The following is a 22,127-nucleotide window of genomic DNA, read 5'->3' as shown; positions in this document are numbered from 1 at the left end:
TATTTGAATTTTCAATCAATAATTGTGCAGGGGTCTCTGTGCAGACTGATCTAAAAACATGATTTTGACTGAAACTTTAACTTATTTACCATTTTCTCGATCCAACATTCATCTATCAAAATGTGAAATCTAAAGAAAATTGTATTTGACGAATCCAAGAAAGAAATTAATTTCTTTTATTTCAGTAAGAAACCTATATTGTAACGAACACTTAATAGAACTTTCGTTTTTTACCCGCCGTGGTTGCTCAGTGGCTATGGTGTTGGGCTGCTGAGCATGAGGTCGCGGGATCAAATCCCGGCCACGGCGGCCGCATTTCGATGGGGGCGAAATGCGAAAACACCCATGTACTTAGATTTAGGTGCACGTTAAAGAACCCCAGGTGGTCGAAATTTCCGGAGTCCTCCACTACGGCGTGCCTCATAATCAGAAAGTGGTTTCGGCACGTAAAACCCCATAATTAAATTAACTTTCGTTTTTTTGTATTTCAATCGTTATATTTCAAATATTCCGTCTCCAAAGTAAAAAGATATGTTTCATTTATGTTTTTATAAATAACAGACTGCTAAACATCTTTGGTCGAATTTTCACACGGAAGAAGTGAAAACAAACTTGTGTAGCGAAGCAAGTTTTGAAGTGTTTGTTGCCAGCAGAAGTTGAGATATTCGCGAAAAACGTTAAGTCATCTGTCCGGGTACCATCGCCGCTTAATACTGTATCAGCAACTATCAGTCACTGTTTGGGATATTATTGGCCTTAGTGAGGTTGGACGAACTGGTGAAGCTCATAAAGTGCTGACAAATTGCCATGTCCTCTGCTTAGAGGACTACCAGATAAGAAGCAGTTCGGAGTAGGATTCCTAATCCATAAGGACACAGCGGGCAACATTGACGAATTCTTCAGCATTAATGAGAGCATTAATGAGCAGTCGTGGTAATAAACCTGAATAGGAGGTATAAAATAAAGTTAGTACAACTCTACTCTCCAACCTCTAGTAATGATGACGAAGAAATAGAACAGTTTTATGGAAGTGTTGAATTAGCGATGCGAATGGTGCACACTCACTTCACTGTAGTCATGGGGGACTTCAATGATAAACTGGGGGAAAAGCAGGCTGGTGAACATGTAACTGACAACTACGGCGGGGATTCTAGGAACACTCGAGGAAAGATGTTGGTAGAATTCGCGCAAAGAAATAAGCTGCGAATAATGAACACCTCCAGGAAGCGTTAAAACAAAAAGCGGATGTGGAAAAGCTCTAATGGTGACACAAGAAATGAAAGTGATTTCAGTGATTTCATACTTTCTGCCGATTCCAGCATGGTATAGGATGTAGAAGTGTTAGGTAGAGTAAAGGTGCAGTGATAATAGGTTAGTACGGGCTAGTACTCAGCTCAGTTTCAACACAGGAGGGGTAAAATTGGTGAAGAATAAACAGGCCAACCTAAAAGCAGTAAAGGTTGAAGCAAGCCAATTGAGGTTGACATTTACTCACAAACTTGAAGCCTTAGAACAGAGAGATGAAAATGACATAGATTCAATGAATGCAGCCGTAACTAGGCTGGATTCAGAAGCAGCAATTGAAGCGGGAGGTAAGGCACCAAGGTAACCAGTAGGTAAGCTCTCCGAAGTGACAAAGGACCTAAAAAAGAAACGACGAATAATGAAAGTATCCCACTCAAGAGATCATATATAATTCCCAGAAATATGAAAACCAATCAAGAAGGAGAAAGTAAGTGGCACTCGAAATAATAAGGAGAGAAAGACCGAGGAAGCAGTAATAAATGGACGCAGCCTGAAAACAGTGCGAAAGAAACTATGCATCGGATAAACCACGATGTATGCACTCAAAGATACACAGGGTAATATCATCAGCAATTGCGAAGATATAGTAAAAGCAACGGAAGGATTCTGTACTGACCTGTACAGTACCTAAAGCAGCTACAATACCTCCATTCGAAGTAGTTATTAAAAGGTTACAGGGGCTCCTTCTGTAACTAGTGATAAAGTCAGAAGGGCCTTGCAAGATATGAAATGGGGAAAAGCGGTAGGAGAAGATGGACTACCAGTCGATTGAATCAAATATGGTGAAGACACAGTGCTTGAAAAACTAGCGGATCTTTATACAAACTGCCTATCGACTTCAAAGGCAAAAAGGAAAAAAAAGAAAAAAAAGAAGACGTTAATGAACTAAAAAAATATAGACCAATTATCTCACTTCGAATATTCTGAAAAATATTCAGCAAGGTAGTCTCCATTAAAATAAGAGCACCACCGGACTTTAGTCAACCAAGAGAACAGGCAGGTTTCAGGAAGGAATACTCTACAATGAATCACATCCATGTCATCAATCCAGAAATTGAGAAATCTGCAGAGTTCTGTCGGCTTCTCTATATGGCTTTCATAGATTACGAAAATGCATTTGATTCAGTATAGATACCAGCAGTCATAGAGGCATTACGTAAGCAAGGAGTAAAGGACACTTACGTAAATATCTTGGAAAGGTTCTACAGTGATTCCACAGCTACCTTAATTCTCCCCAAGAAGATTAGGAAGATAGCTTTTAAAGCACTGCGTGCTTGGAAGAAGTATTTAAGCTATTAAACTTGGAAGGCTTAGGAATAAGGATCAACGGCGAATATCTCAGCCACCTTAGATTTGCAGATGACATTGTCCTGTTCAGCAACACTGGGGATGAGTTACTACAAGTGATTGAGGACCTTAACAGAGAGAAGATAAAATTGGGTCGGAACGCATACGGCAGAAATCCTTACTGGAAGCTCACTATTATCGCTAAGAAGAAAGGTTTATAATCAGTGCATTATACCGGTGCCTACATACGGAGCACAAACTTGGAGACTGACAAAGAAGCTAGAAAACAATTTAAGGACAGTGCAAGGGGCAATGGAGCGAAGAATGATAGGCGTAACTTTATGTGACACAAAGAGAGGTGTGGATCAGCGACCAAACGGGCATAGCCGATATTCTACTCGAAATTAAGAGAAAGATATTGAGCTGGGCAGGTCATGTAATGCGCAGGTTACGTAACCGGTGGACCATTAGGGTTACAAAATGGGTTCCAAGAGAAGGGAAACGCAATCGGAGACGGCAAAAGACATCGCGGGGTGATGAAATTAGGAAATTCGCAGGCGCAAGTAGGACTCGGTTGCGGCAGGACAGCGGTAATTGGAGATCACAAGGAGAGCCCTTCGTCCTGCAGTGCACATAAAGTAGACTGATGATGATGATGATGATGATGATGATGATGATGATGATGATGATGATGACGCATTCCAGAACCTAACAAAAACACTTGTTCAGAAGATTGTGTGATGACTAGTGCTTATATCAACATATTACGAAGCCAGTTTGTCTTTTACATAGTTACTTGAGGTCCTGCATACCGCACAGACTTAAAGCCAGTTCTAATCTTCGAAAAAGTAGAATGCGTTTTATGACTTAATCAGGTTAAACTGCTCATACACTTCCAGCGCCAAAAGACGCACTCGAAATAATGCCAAAAGGAATGAAGACATAAGCGGAGAATAAAAGGTCACCTGCTTTGACGACGAAGGAAGCATTTATTTCGATGTTTCTTGTATTCCTCGCTTGTTGCCTCCAGCTTTGTTTTGTGCACAATGCATATCGCATATGATCGTATTGGCATCTCCTAGATCATATTGATCGTTTCTCCTAGGTCGTTCACTGACGCTTTCCTTCTTCTCAGTTGTTGTTTGTTGGCGACTTCGTTTACTCAAATATATTGTAGAATACCCACCGCCATGCTTATCGCCATTCTGTACGAAAGGTAGCACAGTTTCATGCGACAGCGTTAAGGAGCCCTTGTCGCAGAATATCTGGCATCGGCGTTCTGCGCCGATATCCGGCGTCCTGAGTCAGACGTCATTTGGCAAAAAAAAAAGATTTTCGAACCCCCCATACTCAGGCCCATGTGGCGCAAGGAAGCTAAACTAATTGAATACCTCAAGCTACAATACGCAGAAAAATTGCAAAGCATGATCCACACAAAACCAACAAAACAATTACGTCAGATAGTACTTTCACTATACGAGAAAGCATATTTCTATTAAGCGATAACTAAAAGAAACCCTTTTTCCAGCGTTTATACCTGTCATAGACTCGCCACGGCGTCCGCCATTTATGAGCACTGGCGCGTGAGTATCTCGGGGGCGACGAAATGGCGAGCCCGGTTCTTTGCAATACCTCCACATGGCGCTGGCCTCCGCTGTATCCCGGCCCACGCAAGAAGCCACGTTTCTACCAAAACCCACATTTGTACATGGACATCGCGACCAGCGTTTCCCCATAAATATTACAGTTACACATGCTCCAATTGCCGAGAAGCGTGAGACGCACTCGAGGATCTTTGAGCGATATCGCCTTCCACTCCTAAAGGCGAAGCTTAAGCGTTCTCCATCTTCTTTAAAGATTTGTGCTCTGTTTTTTTCAATATGGCAGCTCATGACTGAACAAACAAGCATATTGTCACGAAATGACAGATTAATATGTGCAAAGCGTCCGCAAGAAACACGGCTGGGCAAAAGGGCATGGATACTTATGCACCTTCGTCCTTAGTGTGCTTTTTCCTCTTTTAACGCGACTGCGTTAAGGAGCTCGTGTCGCATAAAAACCGGGGTCGTCGGCGTTGGCGGCGTTGGCAATGAGCGATAAATCCCGGGAGGCATTTCATGAATAAAAAACAACTTGCAACATGGGCTGGGTGGGAATCCAACCAGGGTCTCCGGAGTGTGACACGAAGACGCCACCACTCAGCCACGAAGTCGAGGCTTCAATGCGGTTCAAAAGCGCCTCTAGTGAATGTGGTGTTGCCTTAGAAACGTACCGTAGAAAGTTATACTGCGGCGTATGTCGGAAATTATGAGCGTGTAACTTACAGAAGTCGCCGTTACACGAGTAGCGAAGCTTGTATCCCCTACATTTCTTCTGCGCTCTGCGCACACGCACAGCCATATTGCGGCAAGCACGGAAGGCCCCCTCCTCACAATGTGCGGCGCTGCCTCAACACGTGGCGCGCCACTCGCCTGCTTCTCCCCTTCGGGCGTGCGGGGACCCGTGCGAGGATGCCCCACTACCGTTCCGTTTAATAAGTTTTCTCGCTCTCTCCCCTTCCAACTTCCAGCGTGCATCACTCGAACCCTCGTGTTTGGGTGACGCGACTCCTCTTTCAGCTCACAGCACGTTACCTAGGTGCAGCGTCCGATGTGGGACGCCTCTGACGTGATTGCTGCGCCGTAGCGCGTCTGGTGGTAAAGCGTCGCTTGCGATGTGTGCCGAGCTGCTTCCGAGGAGTCATGTGTCTGCGTGGTGCTCCCAAGCGAGATAGAGGACGATCCCTTCGAGGCGTCAGCCCCATGATCGCGTCGGCCTTCATGGCGCATAGCGGCCCGGCTGTCCGTGCCGATCGCGACGTTTGGCTCGGTAGATCGTTTCTCCCTCTGAGAGCGAGTTTTTTGGTTCGTTCCGCTTGCTCAGGCGCACGTTTCGTTGCCGCGCCGAACGCTGCGTTGTTCGGCGCTCACCGCGTGATTGGTGGGTGCAACGTCCGATGCGATCGCTGCGCCGTAGCGCATTGTCTTACACTCCTTGGCGGGTTGACGGGAACGCTTTCGCGTTCCACTCTTGAAGGCGAAGCTTAAGCGTCCTCCAATTTGTTATTCGCCCTCATGTTGCAGAGCTTGCAGCTCAGTGGTAATTTCCTTCATAGCGCTGGCTCGTGACACCCAGTACCATTATTTTCTGGCAAAAAAAAAGAATTGACCCGATGGTTACAAAACTAGAAAGCACAGCAAAAATGAGCAGTGTGCCACATGAAGCGCCGGACAACATTGGTGGTTCTGCGGAGTGAAACTTTAGAGTTCCCGTGAACTCCGGACTGCGCCTCCTAAACGTGAAAAATACGGTTTGAGGCGAACAAAGCGGACTATCTCTGAGAGGTGCTGTAGACGCGCAGGCGACGCGGTGCCATCCAGAATGGCCTTGAAGTTCACTAACGCAGCGTTGCATTTCTAAGGTCCCAAGTATTGACTAACCAGCTTCTGAGACAAGGCCTAAGGATGGATCGGAGTCTACGTCCAGACTTGGTCACCTGGCTAGTATTCGACTTGCTAATGTCGAAGTTTGTAGCGCCGTGCGTCTGCACCCTGCTGCTTCGTGATGTGTTTGCGGGTGAGTTCAGGAACTTCGTCCGCGCTTCAGTTAGCTCGGCGTCAGAAGTGAGGGAAGCGTCGATGTCGGGCGAAAGCAATGCTTTACCATAGTGTGGACCTCACGACCAGGGACAAGATGGAATGACGTGAATCGTGTGGTTTTCTGAACGGCGGTGTCGCACGCGAATGTAACGTACGGCAGGACCTCATGGCATCGCTTATGTTGAACGTCTAAATATATAGACTCCATGTCAGCAGTGATCGTGTTTAACCGTTCGGTCAATTCGTTGGTCTGAACATGATAGGCAGTGGCCTTGCGATGCTGTGAGCAGCTAAGCCTGAAGATGTGCTCTATGAGTTGGGCTGCAAAGACAGTTCCTCTGTCGGTGATGAATTATGGTGAGGCATCATGCCTGAGGACTATGCGATCTATAAAAATACAGGGAGAGTTTTTATGCTGTGGCACGTTGTACAGCTTTCGTATCGCCGAAACGTGTTAGATTGTCTGTAGCGACTATAACCCACTGGTTTCTCTAGGCTGACGAAGGAAAGGTTTTCATCAGGTCCACGACCATTTGATCAAACAGGTTACTTGGTGCGATTGGTTGGAGTAATCCCGCGACTTTTATAGTCGACGATTTTATTTGTTGACATTCGCAGCAGCTTCGCACGTAACGCTTGACTGCGGTAGAAAGTCTGGGCCGGTGGTACGTCTTTGCACTCTGGCAAGACTACGCGAAAAACTCAAGTGCCCAGATGTGGGCTCACCAAAGTAGGCAAGGAAATGCCTTCACGGAGGTCAACACGTGCAGCCAGCAGATACGCTGTCGCTGGTACGGAATTTTCTTTTGTACAGGATACCTTTTGGAAGGCAGAAGGTCGAGAGACTGCGAGAAAGGTGTCCCGGTACTGTTACATTCTTGCCTTCTAAGTGATCGGTGCAAGGGCGTATTTTGGCGTCCTCGTATTGCCGCATCATCATCATCATCATCATCATCATCATCATCATCATCAGCCTGGTTACGCTCACTGCAGGGAAAAGGCCTCTCCCATGCTTCTCCAACAACCCCGGTCATGTATTAATTGTGGCCATGTCGTCCCTCCAAACTTGTTAATCTCATCCTCCCACCTAACTTTCTGCTGCCCGCTGCTACGCTTCCCTTCCCTTGGAATCCAGTCCGTAACCCTTAATGACCATCGGTTATTTTCCCTCCTCATTACATGTCCTGCCCATGCCCATTTCTTTTTCTTGATTTCAACTAAGATGTCATTAACTCGCGTTTATTCCCTCACCCAATCTGATCTTTTCTTGTCCCTCAACGATACACCCATCATTCTTTCCATAGCTCGTTGCGTCATCCTCAATTTGAGTAGAACCCCTTTCGTAAGCCTCCAGGTTTCTGCCCCGTAGGTGAGTACTGGTAAGACACAGCCATTATACACTTTGTTCGTGAGGGATAATGGCAACCTGCTGTTCATGATCTGAGAATGCCTGCCAAACGCACCCCAGCCCATTCTTATTCTTCTGATTATTTCCGTCTCATGATCCGGATCCGCCGTCACTATCTGCCCCAAGTAGATGTACTCCCTTAGCACTTCCAGCCTTTTGTAAATTGCTGTTCTCTTCCGAGACTGTTAAACATTACTTTACTTTTCTGCAGATTAATTTTTAGACCCACTCTTCTGCTTTGCCTTACCAGGTCAGTGAGCATGTATTGCAATCGTTCCCCTGACTTACTAAACAAGGCAATATCATCAGCGAATCGCAAGTTGCTTAGGTATTCTCGATCAACTTTTATCCCCAATTCTTCCCACACCAGGTCTCTGAATAGCTCCTGTAAACACGCTGTGAATAGCATTGGAGAGATCGTATCTCCCTGCCCGACGCCTTTCTTTATTGGGATTTTGTTGCTTTCTTTATGGAGGACTATGGTGGCTGTGGAGCCGCTATACATATGTTTCAGTATTTTTACATACGGCTCCTCTACACCCTGATTCTGTAATGCCTCCATGACTGCTGAGGTTTCGACAGAATCAAACGCTTTCTCGTAATCAATGAAAGCTATATATAAGGGTTGCTTATATTCAGCACATTTCTCTATCACCTGATTGATAGTGTGAATATGGTGTATTGTTGAGTAGCCCTTACGGAATCCTGCCTGGTCCTTTACTTGACAGAAGTCTAAGGTGTTCCTGATTCTATTTGCGATTACCTTAGTAAATAGTTTGTAGGCAACTGACAGAGAGGTGATCGGTCTATAATTTTTCAAGTCTTTGGCGCCCCCTTTCTTATGGATTAGGATTATGATAGCGTTCTTACAAGATTCCGGTACGCTCGAAGTCATGAGGCATTGCGTATACAGGGTGGCCAGTTTCTCTAGAACAATCTCCCCATCATCCTTCAACAAATCTGCTGTTACCTGATCCTCCCCAGCTGCCTTGCCCCTTTGCATAGCTCCCAAGGCTTTCTTTACTTCTTCCGGCCTTACCTGTGGGATTTCGAATTCCTCTAGAGTATTCTCTCTTCCATCTGACGTAAGATCAGGTCAGATGTCGCGAGGGTCCCCAGCAATCCGCCGATTTCGCCCACGTCATCACTGCAAGGTTTGGCAGGAGCGGGCGACAACGTGTCCGCATCTCCATGTTTGCGGCCCGATTCGTAGGCGATGGTAACAACAAACTTGTGCGGACACAGACTCAACCATGTCAGTCCGGACCCGCCCGGATGGGTCTCGTAAATTGTCCAGGTAACACAAGAAATGGCGGTCCGTGATCACTTTGATGGCGACCGTAGGGATAATGGCGATATTCTATGGTGGCCCACACAACTGCTAGAGACTCTTCTTCGAGGTTGGAGTTGATTTGGGCGCGTGAAAGAGTACGACTGGCGTAAGCGATGACTTGGTCAACGCATTCCTGGTGTTGAAGAAGTACAGTGCTAAGAACGATGCTGTTCGCGTCGGTATGGGCCTCGGTGTCAGCGTCCTTGTCAAAATGAGTAAGGACGGGTCGGCGAGAGCCGTGTCTTACTCATCACTCCAAACACAAGCTGGGTCATTTTTCGTTAGGCGAATGAGTGGTTCGGCGATCAAGGAGAAATGAGCGATGAAGCAGCGATAGTACGCACACAGACCGAGAAAGAGGAGTACTGCTTTGTTGTTACGAGGAACCGGAAAAGTAGCAACAGCAGATGTTTTGTCCAGGTCAAACTGGGCGCCGTCAGCGCTCGCGACATGCCAGGAAAAGTGAAGCTCTTCGAAATTAAAGTGACAATTTTCAAGCTTTAGCGTGAGATTAGTGGAGCGGGGTGCCTCAAGTACCGCATGTAAACTCTTCAGATGTTCTTCGAAGGTAGCCGCATAGACACCGACGTCACCTAGGTATACTCAAGTGGGCCACTTCAGACCAGTTAGAACAGTGTCCACCATTCCGTGGAATATGGGCGGTGCATACCAGAGGCCTATAGGAACAATTTAAATTTCTACAGTTCATGCTGGGTAAAAAAGGCAGTTTTTTTGCGATATCATTCGTTACCTTAAATTTGCCAATATCTGCGCTTCAGACCTACGGACGAAAAATACGGGCTTCGATGCAGTCGATTTAATGAATCATCGCTCCCCGGAAACGTATGAACGTCTTTCTTCATTTTGTGAGCTTATTCATATTTCTGTAGCCAACGCTGAACCGAAGAATTCCGCCTTTCTTATTGACGAGGACCCCCGGGGACTACCAAGGGCTTTGGATTCGTTCTATGGCGTAATCACCAAATATTTCTACGACTTGTAGGTTAATCACGTTGCGCTCTTTCGCGAAACAAAACAAGACAGTCATATTATAGGACGTGAATCGTCATACTTCATTACGGGGCGTCTCGTGATGGGCGTTTGGCGTACATTAAGGAGATGCGTAGCACTCTTCGAACGGAAGTAACAATTCCCGCAACGATTTTCGCTTTTCCTCCGATAGGTCGGAATCGATGTCGATACTACTGAGTGTCGAGGCTTAGCTGTCCATTGTCAAGACTAAGCCCATTCAGCAGCCGCTGCTATGAGCTCAGCGAAAGTCACAGCACTACGACGAAATAGGTGTCGACGTTGCCGGCAGAAATTCCCGGCAGAGGAGCGCGGAATGTCCAGCTAGAAGCCTGACAACACTGCACGCTGTACATGCACAATGAGTCAGCATAAAAGAGCGAGTGCCTTTTCCAATAGTTAAGCCGTAACGTAGATCGTCGCAAAGGACCGCTATGTGGAAATTTTCATGGTGGTAGCGTTGCACTGTCGGCCTAAAACCGAAGCGCGTTACGACGGCAATTTTCGAGGCTGTTCGCTGGTCTTTCTGTCGAGAAGGTCGCTGAGTGCTGCCAGAGGTTCACACTTGCTCCATACTATCGCAGAGTATCGAAGTCCAAGATGCGGTCCCGAGAACAATCGCGGATTATAAGGCACCTGGTCGCATACGTAGATCCGCGGATTTGTACTCTCACCGTGCACTGGCGCTACGGCGTTAGGATATGCCGGTCAGCAGTACGGATTTGGACTCTAGAACAAGTCGTGGCAAGTTTTTTTAAGTACCCTCGCTAGTTTCTCGCAGAAGACTGAGTAGTCAGCACCCGTTTCCAATAACACACTAACGGATGGCCGTCGAGCACAACAGGTATGTCTAACGAGAGTCGATCACAGAGTTTAGTCGCTGGCGTCATAAATGGCGTCGAGTGAACCGTACTCACGCCGATAGGATGTCTTCGAAAGGGTGGTTTTGGCGCTTGAGGAGCATGGGAATAATAGCGTGTATTTGAGGACGGAAAAACAAAAAGTATGCACCGAGAACAATCGCCGGACTTCAACTGAGCTTTTAGTGCGGAAGAAATTACAGCATCAGCAGTTGCTATGCAGAAACATTGAAAACAACATTGCCAAAGCACACATTACTCACGCATTCACACTAGAAGATCTTCATGTCACATCTATAGGGAACGTCCTTATCTGCGCAATATTAAAGACACGTTTCTAAATCACGCCTATATCACTATTCTAGCTCTTCATGCTCGTGGAATTCAAAAGTTATTGTGCAGTCATGTATCGTCTTTTCTCGAGAGATTAAGTCACGCGGTGATAATACTAGATCAAGTATTCCTCAGTCGTCCTAGGCCATTGGCCATATGTGGGGTTTGGTCAATCTGCGTCAAAACCTTGCCATCGCATGCGGCGGTGTGGGCACTCCTGGTATACATGACCGACATCGTCACACTGCCATCTGTCCAGGGCATGCCAGACGTCTCGTTTTTTTCTGGAACTGGCGCCGATCCTCCATACATTGGATTGGTTTCGCTGGTGGGTGGAGGAGGAATGACGTGGCATAAGACGTGGTCAGGACGAAAGGTGTTGAAGTGGGAACAGAGGCTCGCCCCAACACTTCCGCATGCTATGCATGCTGCAGCTGTGTTGACACAGGTGGCGTGGCGTATTAGTGCTTCGAAGGGGACGCTGGATCATTTGCCGAACTTAATTTCTCACACGAGTAGAAGTGGAACCCACTATGGGCTGAAGCGGACTGCTGGGCCGCTGAAGCTCTATGACCGGGTAAGGTCTCGGATAAGGTCCCGAAGAAAGTCAATGTTTTCAAAGGCAAACGCGTCCATCCGTGAAGCAGCGTTCATTTGCATGCCATGCGTAGCTGATAACTGGTCCATCGGTTATGTAGCGCTCACTTGTCTGTCATAGAAAGTTCAGTGCTGCTGTAGCATCTTCTTCATTGTGGTGGCGCAGGTCAAGAATTCAGCAACGGTATTCAGTGGGCTTTGAACAAGGCTAGAAATAAGCTGTTCTTCATCTCCATGCATCAAATTGGGTAGCTGCTTTTTCTCTGGCCCGCCGATGAAAAAGGCGCGTCAGATTCTCGACGTACGTAGTCATGCTCTCATACAGCAGATGGATGCGGGAGTGGAGCACCCATTGGGCTTGTTCGCGATGATCAGTATTGGCGTAGGTTTCCATCAAGGAACGGCAGAACTCGTACCAGAATTTGATGAGCGCACCTAGGTTGTCGTACCAAGTACGAGCATGGTCGTCCAAGCTGATGTACACGTTTCTTAGTCTCGCCGTGTCGCTCCACTCATTGACTTCTGCAACGCGCTCATGTTTACCCACCAGTCTGGTACATCTTCGAAGATACCTCCGGGCAACACTTTCGCCTCTCGTACATTCTTCAGGAGGTACTGAGTTGCTGTTGCAGTCGTATATTACATATCTGTTCGTGGAGACGTCGACATTCCTTCAGAAGGAAGCCTAGCATACCGGTATTTGGGGCCGCCGACGTTGTTTCAGAGAGATGATCACGCCCAGGAGGCATTCCTCGGATTTGCATGTTGGCCCGATGGACAGATGTGTGTGCAAGTACAGGGCTTGTACACCTGCTACCTGGAGGGGTTTGTGACGTCGGATAAACCGTACCCTTCCCCTCCAAAAGTGTTGTCACGAAATGACACTTAAATACGTGCAGTGTTGGTAACACAGCCAGCAGGACAAGATGCGTGGATACTCTAAAGTGCAGATGTTCAGCCTGGTGTTAGTGGTACATACTTATTTGGGGGTTGGCCATGAACATGGTAGTTCAATGGAACAAAAAAAATCAAATAACGTAAACATTTCTGAATAGGTGTATTGGATTTAGTAGATAGATTCTAAGTTCTGATTTTATCCGAATGACAGAAAAAAAAATGAAAACAAAGTACATATAATAAAATAATTTTGTAAAAGTATGACGCAACCTTAAGCCCTCATTTTAAAATCGAACTCTTTCTGACCCTGCAATAAAATTCTTGATGGCATGACCAACCTTCATGTCGCCGTGCCCAATTGTTCAACATTTATGTGTCGTCTAAGAGGCGGAATGGTCTTCCTAATGTTCTTTTTTTTAATTCAGAGTATCTTTGACAATCAATGCGAAAATCATGCAATATTTTAAGTTGCCCGCAAGAAGGAGATTTTGGTGAGGAGTCAGACCAGCTCTGTGTAGGTAAAGATTTAAAAATGGAACACCGCCGCGTGGTGTAGTGATTGAGAGATCAAGTGCTGGCTTGTGACCACGTTTATTATTTAAATAATGGCGCAAAAACCTGTGTCCTCAGTCACCACTTATTCTTTTTCAGCGCCCGCGTTTTGGAGAGCACGCTTCCCCCTCGTAACATCTTTCTCAGCGCTAGCTCGGACACCTAGTGGAAATGTAATCTGACTCAGCAAACACATTTGACACGTGACAATATAATCTTGACCACAGGTCCCAAACTTTGTTCCTTGTTAACGCGATTTGCCTGCATTATCAATCACACACTTCTCGCCATTACCCTTTCCGCCCCTCTCTGAATTACAAAAATAACGAAAAGCATACACAACTACATGAAAGCTAACACTGACGGTAGAAATAACGAGCTAGTAGAAATAACGAGGAATATCGATTCAAGATTTTAATGACAGTTCCGCCAGTATAAATGAAAAAATTTACATCTGAAGCTGAACACCTTACAAAAAAGCAAATTCTTGTCCACAAAATCACCTCCAACCCACGGGAACTTCGGTGCAATACCCATATCGGACCTTTAGCAATACAAAAAGGGTTTTATAGAATTAGCTACATCATCGCTATGAATCAGCCCGGGAAAGTTATACGTCGGCACTGGGTGATTTTCTCGACCCAATGACAATCGCCAAGAATAATTTTCAAACTAGCGTGCTTCAATATTTGCTAAGCACCACAAAACTGTGATTCGAAATGTTGCACGTAAATAGCCTTTCTGAATTCAAAAAGATATGGAATGGTACGTCCTGTGAGCATAATCCTGCTGTCTATAGTGCGGCTGTTCTAAACACTTGAATTTAACACAAGCTTTTTGCGATCATCTAGCCCAAATCATGATTCTCTGTATAAATGTACATTTTTACCCTGGTTAGAATAGTTATTATAACATTTGGTGCTTCTCGTCACATTGGCAATTTGAAATGTCATCCCCGTGTGGCAATTCTATAGGCACTCATTTTTTGAGAAAACGCGTATTTACAGTATCGATATACTAGCCAACCTTTTTTCAACAATCATTCCACAGATCTATTTTGCCTATGGAATGTCAAAGGAGGCATATGGTTCTAACCCCGCAAATTAGCAACTAAATCCCATCTGCTAATTGTAGACCAATCTCTTTTCCAGTGTCTGCTGTAAAATTTTCAAGGACTTTATATATATTAATCTTGCATTTTCTCGAAAGCAATACATTTTTACGTCAGCGCCGCATGGTTTCGGTCCAACATATTTGTTTGAGACTCAACTTACCTCCTTTACGCACAAACAACATTGCATGTCAGGCTGCTTTGTATTTGCTTGTTTAGCAAATCATTACTGAAATGTACCACTAACAAATTGAAATTATTGAAATATTCCGAGCAATTCATGGCTTATCTACTTCCTGAATCCAGTACTCTTGAATCTCTTGACAACTATAATTACCTCAGCGTTATTATTATGACTAACCTTTCTCGGGCTGTTCATGCTGATTACATAATGAACAACCCCAACCGGACTCTACGACGTTCACCGGGATTTTCATTCGGTTTCGTCCATTATAAAACTATTGCTCTGTACGACACAAATACGCCCACTATTAGGATGTGCATCGCCAGTCGAGGAATCATATCGGCCTAAACTGGTTACTTCTTTAAAACTTATTCGTTCATGGCACAATAAAAGAGCAAGCATAAGCATTCTGAATGAGAACTTCGATTTACCGGTATTAGCATCTCGCAGCAAGATATCCTGTTTTTCTTTTTGTATAATTTCTACCACCGCCAGTTGATGCGAAATCATCTAATTATTCAACAACTGTATGTTGCTTATCGCATTGATCAATATGACAAGTTAGGCAATATGTCAAGTGACACCTGAACTCTTCTTCTTTAATTCAGTCCTTCATCGCACATCTCGAGAACCGAACCATGTTCCGGTACACTTTGTTGCGATTACTCATAACAATGCGCCTAAACAAGTATTAGCTAACGTTTTATAAATAGCAGCTATCTTGCAATCACTACACATTACATGATTTCTAGTTATTGCCTTACCTAGCAATATGTACACTGGAGTAACTCATTATCTATAATTTTACTATTAACAGCAAATATTGTTCTTTTCTATATTCTAATATACCCCATTCTTGTAACCATTTAGTAATTGTTCTTAAGTTTCCCATGTGCAATGTCTCTAGCCTCTAGGTGACAAAATTAAATTAATTAATGCAGATATGTTTCGGCTTGCCTGAGCTTCCAATCAACATAAACGTTCAACACTCTACTTGGCCACAAGGCGTTGTTATTGTCCCATGCAACTATTAGCATGGACTTTCCAGTGAATTCACCTCTTCCGTATTCTGATTATGAAAGCCGTTACACATGAAAAGGCAACTACCTAATTTAACAAAAATGCATCGGGTAAAAGAAAAATTACTTAATAAATTATGAGATTTTTTGTGCCAAAACCACTTTCTGATTATGAGGCAGGTCGTAGTGGAGGACTCCGGAAATTTCGACCACCTGGGGTTCTTTAACGTGACCTAAATCTAAGTACACGGGTGTTTTCGCTTTTCGCCCCCATCGAAATGCGGCCGCCGTGGCCGGGATTCGAGCGCGCGACCTCGTACTCAGCAGCCCAACACAAAAGAAAAATTACAATGAACGAATTTTGTATATAAAATATCCACAATCAATAAAATAAAGTGAAATAATAGCTTCCGTATAGCCTTAAAAATATTTGTTGAATAATATGTCCCGTCTTCGTTTTCACATCTATAAAGAATACATTTTGCGGGATTTAACTTGATTTCCGGTGCTTCTTCTAAGTGAAGCTCTAACCAACCTGGGTTTAACCATGTGCTACAAGGTGGACGGCAAGCGAAGGACGAAGTCTCAGCATTGCCATCCACCGGTTCAAAACGTTTCCGGTCTCGGCAGCCAAGCGGGAACTTCTTGGCAGTGCCTCTAGATGGAAAAACGTGTCGAGACAGGAACGCGAGAGACGTACCCGGTTGCCGGATGATGCGTTCCTCAGCATCCACATGCACCGGCGCGCCATGCGTTTCGAATGGCTAGCGCAGGATGCACGGTAGCGGCAAGTGCTCTCAAGAAAGCGCGAAAGATGAATGCAGTACGTATGTATTCCTCTTACATAACTGTTTCGATGCTGAATGCATTGTCATCGACAGTCATCGAAAGATGGGTTCCGCTGCATTCTATTTCGTCCTTCTTAAGCACCACATTCCTATTGGCATATACGTAGTTACCGAAGCCGCCGTCAAAGACGGTCATGAAAGAATGACACGCACCTAATGGAAAATGCACAGTGTCCCAAGATGGCATGCAATATGTTGATTGAAGACCTGCACAGGTCAAATGCCACATACATAGGGCAACAACTCCGCGTCAGTGAGTTTCATTGAATGTAAGTCTACACAGTCCTGCATCTAAGGTGACCCATGTCGGCGTGGAAGAGGCTTGCTGAAGAGCGGCACTCATGTACAAATTGCCACTTACTCAGTGAGACAAGGAGATGCGAGCATTGGTTCCAAAGTCTGTACCCTTAGCACACGTGCCCGATGCGCCACCCATTCGACGACGCACTACCCAGTGGCCTAGGTAGATGGGAAAATGCTTACATACATACATACATACATACATACATACATACATACATACATACATACATACATACATACAATGCCCCCGGAAAGTGCGTGAAATACCCTAAAATATAAATTCCCCCCTTCTGCCGTGTTCTAACATTTTAAGACGGTTGCAATATAAGTTATTACGTTTTCATTACAGCTCAAGGTACCCTTGGCCAATGCAGGAAGCCGAGAGATCCGGGCACTGAACCCGAAGGATGGCAGTGCAGAGTTGAAGGTCGATATACGACGTGCAATATGCAAGCACCTACCTCGTGTTAACACAAGTAAACCGAATAGTGTCTCTGATGCTTAATAAAGTGACTCCGTGGTGGAACTGACAATACTTAAGCTGATTGGTTCCTGTCATTCCCTTAGGCTTACAAATGCTTATTGGCAATTTATGGTAATAGGTACCATTTATTTATTGAAGTGAGAGGGAAGGCACCAAGGCAACCAGTAGGCATGCTCTCCCAAGCAACAAAAGAAAATAAAGAAACGACAAAGCATTAAAGTGTTTAACTCAAGAGAATAGATAGAATCCGCGCAACTGTCGAAACTAATCAACAACAAGAAATTAAGGGATATTCGAACTAATAACATGACAAAGACTGAGGAAACAGTAAAAAATAGACGCAGCTTGAAATGAATCAGGAGAAAACTTGGCACAGGACAAGACAAGATGTGTGCACTGAAAGATAAGCAGGGTATTATCAGCAATTTAGAATGTATAGTAAATGCAGCGGAAGTATTCTATACTGACACGTTCAGTAGCCAGAGCAGCCACGCTACCTTCATTCTAAGTAGTAATGAAGAGGATAAAGAGGTCCCTTTTATTACTAATAGCGTAATTACAAGGGCCTTGCAAGATATGACCCGTAGGAAAGCGGCCATAGAAGACAGAATATAACACAATAAACTGAATGTGGGGAAGATGTCATGCTTGAAAAGCTTGCGGACCTTTATAGATTACGCCTCAATACCTCGAGTGTACCGGAGAAGTGGAATAAGGCCAACGTTATAGTAATACAAGAGAAGAGAGGCGACAAAGAATTGAAAAACTATGAGCCCATTAGCTTCCTTTGAGTATATTATAAAATATTCACCAAGACAATATTAAATAAGGGCAACACTTCAGTCAACCAAGCGAACAGGCTGTCTTAAGCCAAATGGGTCACATTCATATCATCAACCCGGTATTCGAGAAATCTGCAGAGTACAACCAACCCCTCTATATGGCTTTCATAGATAATTAAAAGGCATTTGATTCAGTAGAGTTAACAGCAGCCATAGAGGTGTTACTTAATCGAAAGTTACATGAGTCATTCGCGAATATCTTGGGAAATATCTGCAAAGATTCCATTGCTGCCTTGGTTATCTGCACGAAAAGTAGGAAGCCCCCTATCAAGAAAGGGGTCAGGCAAGGAGACTGCAATGATAGGAGATGCAATGAGACTGCAATCTCTGCAAAGATATTCACTGCATTCTTGGAAGACGTAGTCAAGCTATTAAACTGGGAGGGCTTAGGAGTGAGGATCAACGACAAATATCTCAGCACCTTCGGTTTGCCGATGATATTGTCCTGCCCATCTGGACTGGTGAAGAATTGCAATAAATGATTGAGGAAGTGTAAGAGTGGGGTATTAAATATTATTGTGCAGATGACCGAGAAAATGTTTAATGACCTTGCAAGGAAACAAGAATTAACGATCACTAATCAGCCTCTACACTGTATGAAGGAGTACGTTTATCTAGGTCAATTATTCATAGGTGACTGTCATCATTAGACGGAAATTTAAGAAGAATGAAAGTGGGTCGGGGTGCATACGGGCAGGCATTTGCAGACTTTGACTCGGAGCTTACTACTATGAGTTATAAAAAAAAGGTGTACAATCACTGCATTCTACCGGTGCTAGAAATATGGGGCAGAAACTTGAAAATTGACAACGAGGCTCTAGAACAAGTTTAGGACAGCGCAAAGGACGATGTAGCAAAGTATATTAGGCGCAACGTTAAGAGACAAGAAGAGAGCGGTGTGAATCAGAGAGCAAATGGGGATAACCGATATTCTAATTGACATTACGAGAAGGAAATCGAGCTCGGTAGACCATGTAATGCATAGGATTGTTATCTGTTGGATCATTGGAGTTGCAGGATGGGTGCCAAGAGAATGCAAGCGCAATCGAGGACGGCAGAAAACTACGTGGGGTGATGAAATGAAGAAATTAGTAGGCGCAAGTTGGAACAGGCTGGCGCAGGACGGGGCTAATTGGCGATCGTAAGGAGATGCCTTCGCCTGCAGCAGACATAAATAGGCCGATGATGGTGATGGCTTATTTACTTATTTAAATGGTATTTTATTTACATGTTTCACATATTTTCACGTATGTTGGTTGGACATATTTATTGGGGGCGAGCTCAACCACTCGAAATACTGACGCCACAGAAGGCATCAGATAAATGAGCCACCACGTGGGCCGAGATGCCGAGTCAGCTGCTTAGGATCAATGGGAGCGGGCTGAGTATGAAAGCTTTGACATCACCAAGGAAGCCTATTGGATTGTGGTTCCAAGCTTGCCTGTTATAGAAAGAAGCAACAAAAAGATTTGAGTAAAAGCGAATTAATCGGGCTATGGCATATCCCTGTGGGCGGCAAAATCTCTGGCTGCCTAGTGAAGGTGCTTTTGAAGAGCATGGAAGGCTTTCGCAGAACTATATTCATGCGTACACATATATATCGTTTTTCCGCGCACCCAAATGCACCCGCCAACAGCTTAGAGTTATGGTTCAGCGCTAGACGCGCCTGAATGATTTTTAAAATTATGGGGTTTTACATGCCAAAACCACTTTCTAATTATGAGGCACGCCGTAGTGGAGGACTCTGGAAATTCCGACCACCTGGGGTTCTTTAACGTGCACCTAAATCTAAGTACACGGGTGTTTTCGCATTTCGCCCCCATCGAAATGCGGCCGCCGTGGCCGGGATCCGATCCCGCGACCTCGTGCTCAGCAGCCTAACACCATAGCCACTGAGCAACCACGGCGGGTGCCTGAATGATTTGGAACTTACTAGAATAATATTTTGATTCTACCAGTTATCTATATTTTCGCCCAACCTCGTATATTTTGATTGCATGCGCATGCCAACACTGCACTACTTGTAGATGGCATGCAAGCAGTAGTGAAACCTTGGGCGAGTTATGTATAAAAGCCGACGAGCTTACCCGCAGGTCCGGGCGGCTGTCTTGTACGGGTTCGAAAAGCCGACGTTCGCTATTGTCTCACGCATTTGGCCTAGATTGGCCTAGCCTACGATATCGACGCGGCCTAGGAAAATGGCGCGAGATGAAGCCGAACGTCGGTTTTTCGAACGCCTACAAAATAGCAGCCTAGATTTCAACTACTGATGAGTGTGCGTGTCACTATACCATTGTGCTACTTGTTTTGCTGGGCAAAGCTTCATCCAATAAACAGTTAGTTACATGACTATCGTTGTGCCACTGCAGATTTCCTGTTCACTGCAACATACCATCGCGTGGAGGCGTTTTTTTCCTCGTTTAACGGGCGCCTCTTCTAGCCAACACCCCGAAGACAACACTACCGCGTCCCTCCAAACCATCGAGCTAGCCTCAGGTAGCACACCTGCCTTCGCTGCTTGGACTTCTACATGAGACGACCAGGAAGATTTTGAGTGAGCCAACTACTACCATGACAGACCGTGCATCACTTGCACCCACCGTATTGCAATAACCCAGGAATCACCTACCTTCACTGGAGCATAGTCCCACGACGCAGAAACGTGGTTAGATACATTCGAAAAGGCTACAACCTTTAACAATTGGAACTTTGACGGCAAGCTGCGCGTTGTGTACTTCTCCTCGAAGGGTGCCGTAACATCTCGCTGCTTCGAGAACCAGAAGACCGGTCTATGAACGCCAAGTCTGTTTCGAGGCACCTTCATAAGCGTCGATCCAAGGAAAAGGGCTTAACTTCTGCCGCAAACCCGAATGCAGCTGCGCAATGAGAACGTCGGCATCTTCAGAAAATAAATGAACCGTCTTTTCCCGCAATCCCCCGCGGAATTGTCCCAGGAGAAGAAACTTTGCTTCCTTTTGCGGGGCATAAAGCAACAACTCTTCGCCAAACTGATTCGATGCCCGACGAATACTGTAGCAGAAATTTCGACAGATGCGACGACAATTGAGAAGACTCTGCAAATTTGCACTAGGCAACGTAAACGTCAGCTGCTCCCGCCGCCGTGCGAACTCCAATCGTAGGGCTCCTACTACCTACGAGAGGTCATAGGGGTCATTGTGCGCGAAAGACTGCGCAATATGTTCTCTTCCTGAGTCCCTAAGGTGGCTTCCATCTCTGACATGGTCAAGGACGAACTTCCACAGTCACTGGGAGTCTTTGAAATGCAGCCTGAATTGCCGCATCTCATGCCGTGACCTATGCCGCCGTCACCCACCATGCAGGTCTCACTCCGCGACCGCGCCAGCGCCTCGCAACACCACAATTCCGTCGACCGCAACAACCGCCACCTCGCGCGCCCGTTGCTGAGCGCCACTTCTGCAGTAAGACAGCCATGGCACGTTCTAGCCAATTGCCCACTCGGATTTCCCTGCGGAGAAACGCGGCATGATCACCGCCGTGGCCCATACGGAGAGATGGGACCACGAGAGTTCACCGTATCGCTCCGCTTGTACAACACGGCGACCGACCACGTGAGATTACCGACTAGCCCAGCGCGGCATAATGGCGACTCGTACAACCTTCTCATTTGATCTCGCCAGGACGCTGCGTGTAGCTGCAGCGCCGACCATGCACTGGCCCAACCTCTGACTAGTCGCTAGCCTATATGGAGGTGTGGTTGCTGTTTGTCGAAATGCTGAAGATCCTGTGCCACCGACGAAGACACCCTATAAACTACTTCGACGACGTAGTGACGGCACGACGCCACCCAAACAACGCCTCCAAGCGTAAAGCACCGCCTACATTACGTAATATCCCTTAGACAGCACGGTGAAGCCGTGTTCTGAAGCCACGCCCTATTTGCAACACAAGGCAAAAAACCGCCGACCAGGACGTTCCTCTCGACAGCAACGAAGTCGCACCTGATGTAGACACAGAAGCCCTCTATTACGACATCGGCGAATCTTTTACCGCTAAATTATAAAAAAATCTACATGACCCATATTACAATGACTGTAAAAATAATGCGTTAGCAATAA

The 22,127-nt window shown here is 45.5% G+C and overlaps 1 long non-coding RNA gene across 1 annotated transcript in view; it reads left to right on the top strand.

Moving 5' to 3' along the window:
- Nucleotides 1-17,237, top strand: part of LOC129386114 (uncharacterized) — a 124,054-nt gene extending 106,817 nt beyond the window's left edge. Inside the window, exon 5 of the long non-coding RNA XR_011893214.1 lies at nucleotides 17,054-17,237. This is a non-coding gene — a long non-coding RNA (uncharacterized lncRNA). The remainder of the gene's footprint in view (nucleotides 1-17,053) is intronic.
- Nucleotides 17,238-22,127: the final 4,890 nt, after the last annotated feature.

This window comes from Dermacentor andersoni, chromosome 3, assembly GCF_023375885.2.
Source record: "Dermacentor andersoni chromosome 3, qqDerAnde1_hic_scaffold, whole genome shotgun sequence".
Taxonomy (NCBI): Eukaryota; Metazoa; Arthropoda; class Arachnida; order Ixodida; family Ixodidae; genus Dermacentor; species Dermacentor andersoni.
Note: the sequence above shows the minus strand (reverse complement) of the source record. Positions and strands in the feature narration are given on the sequence as shown.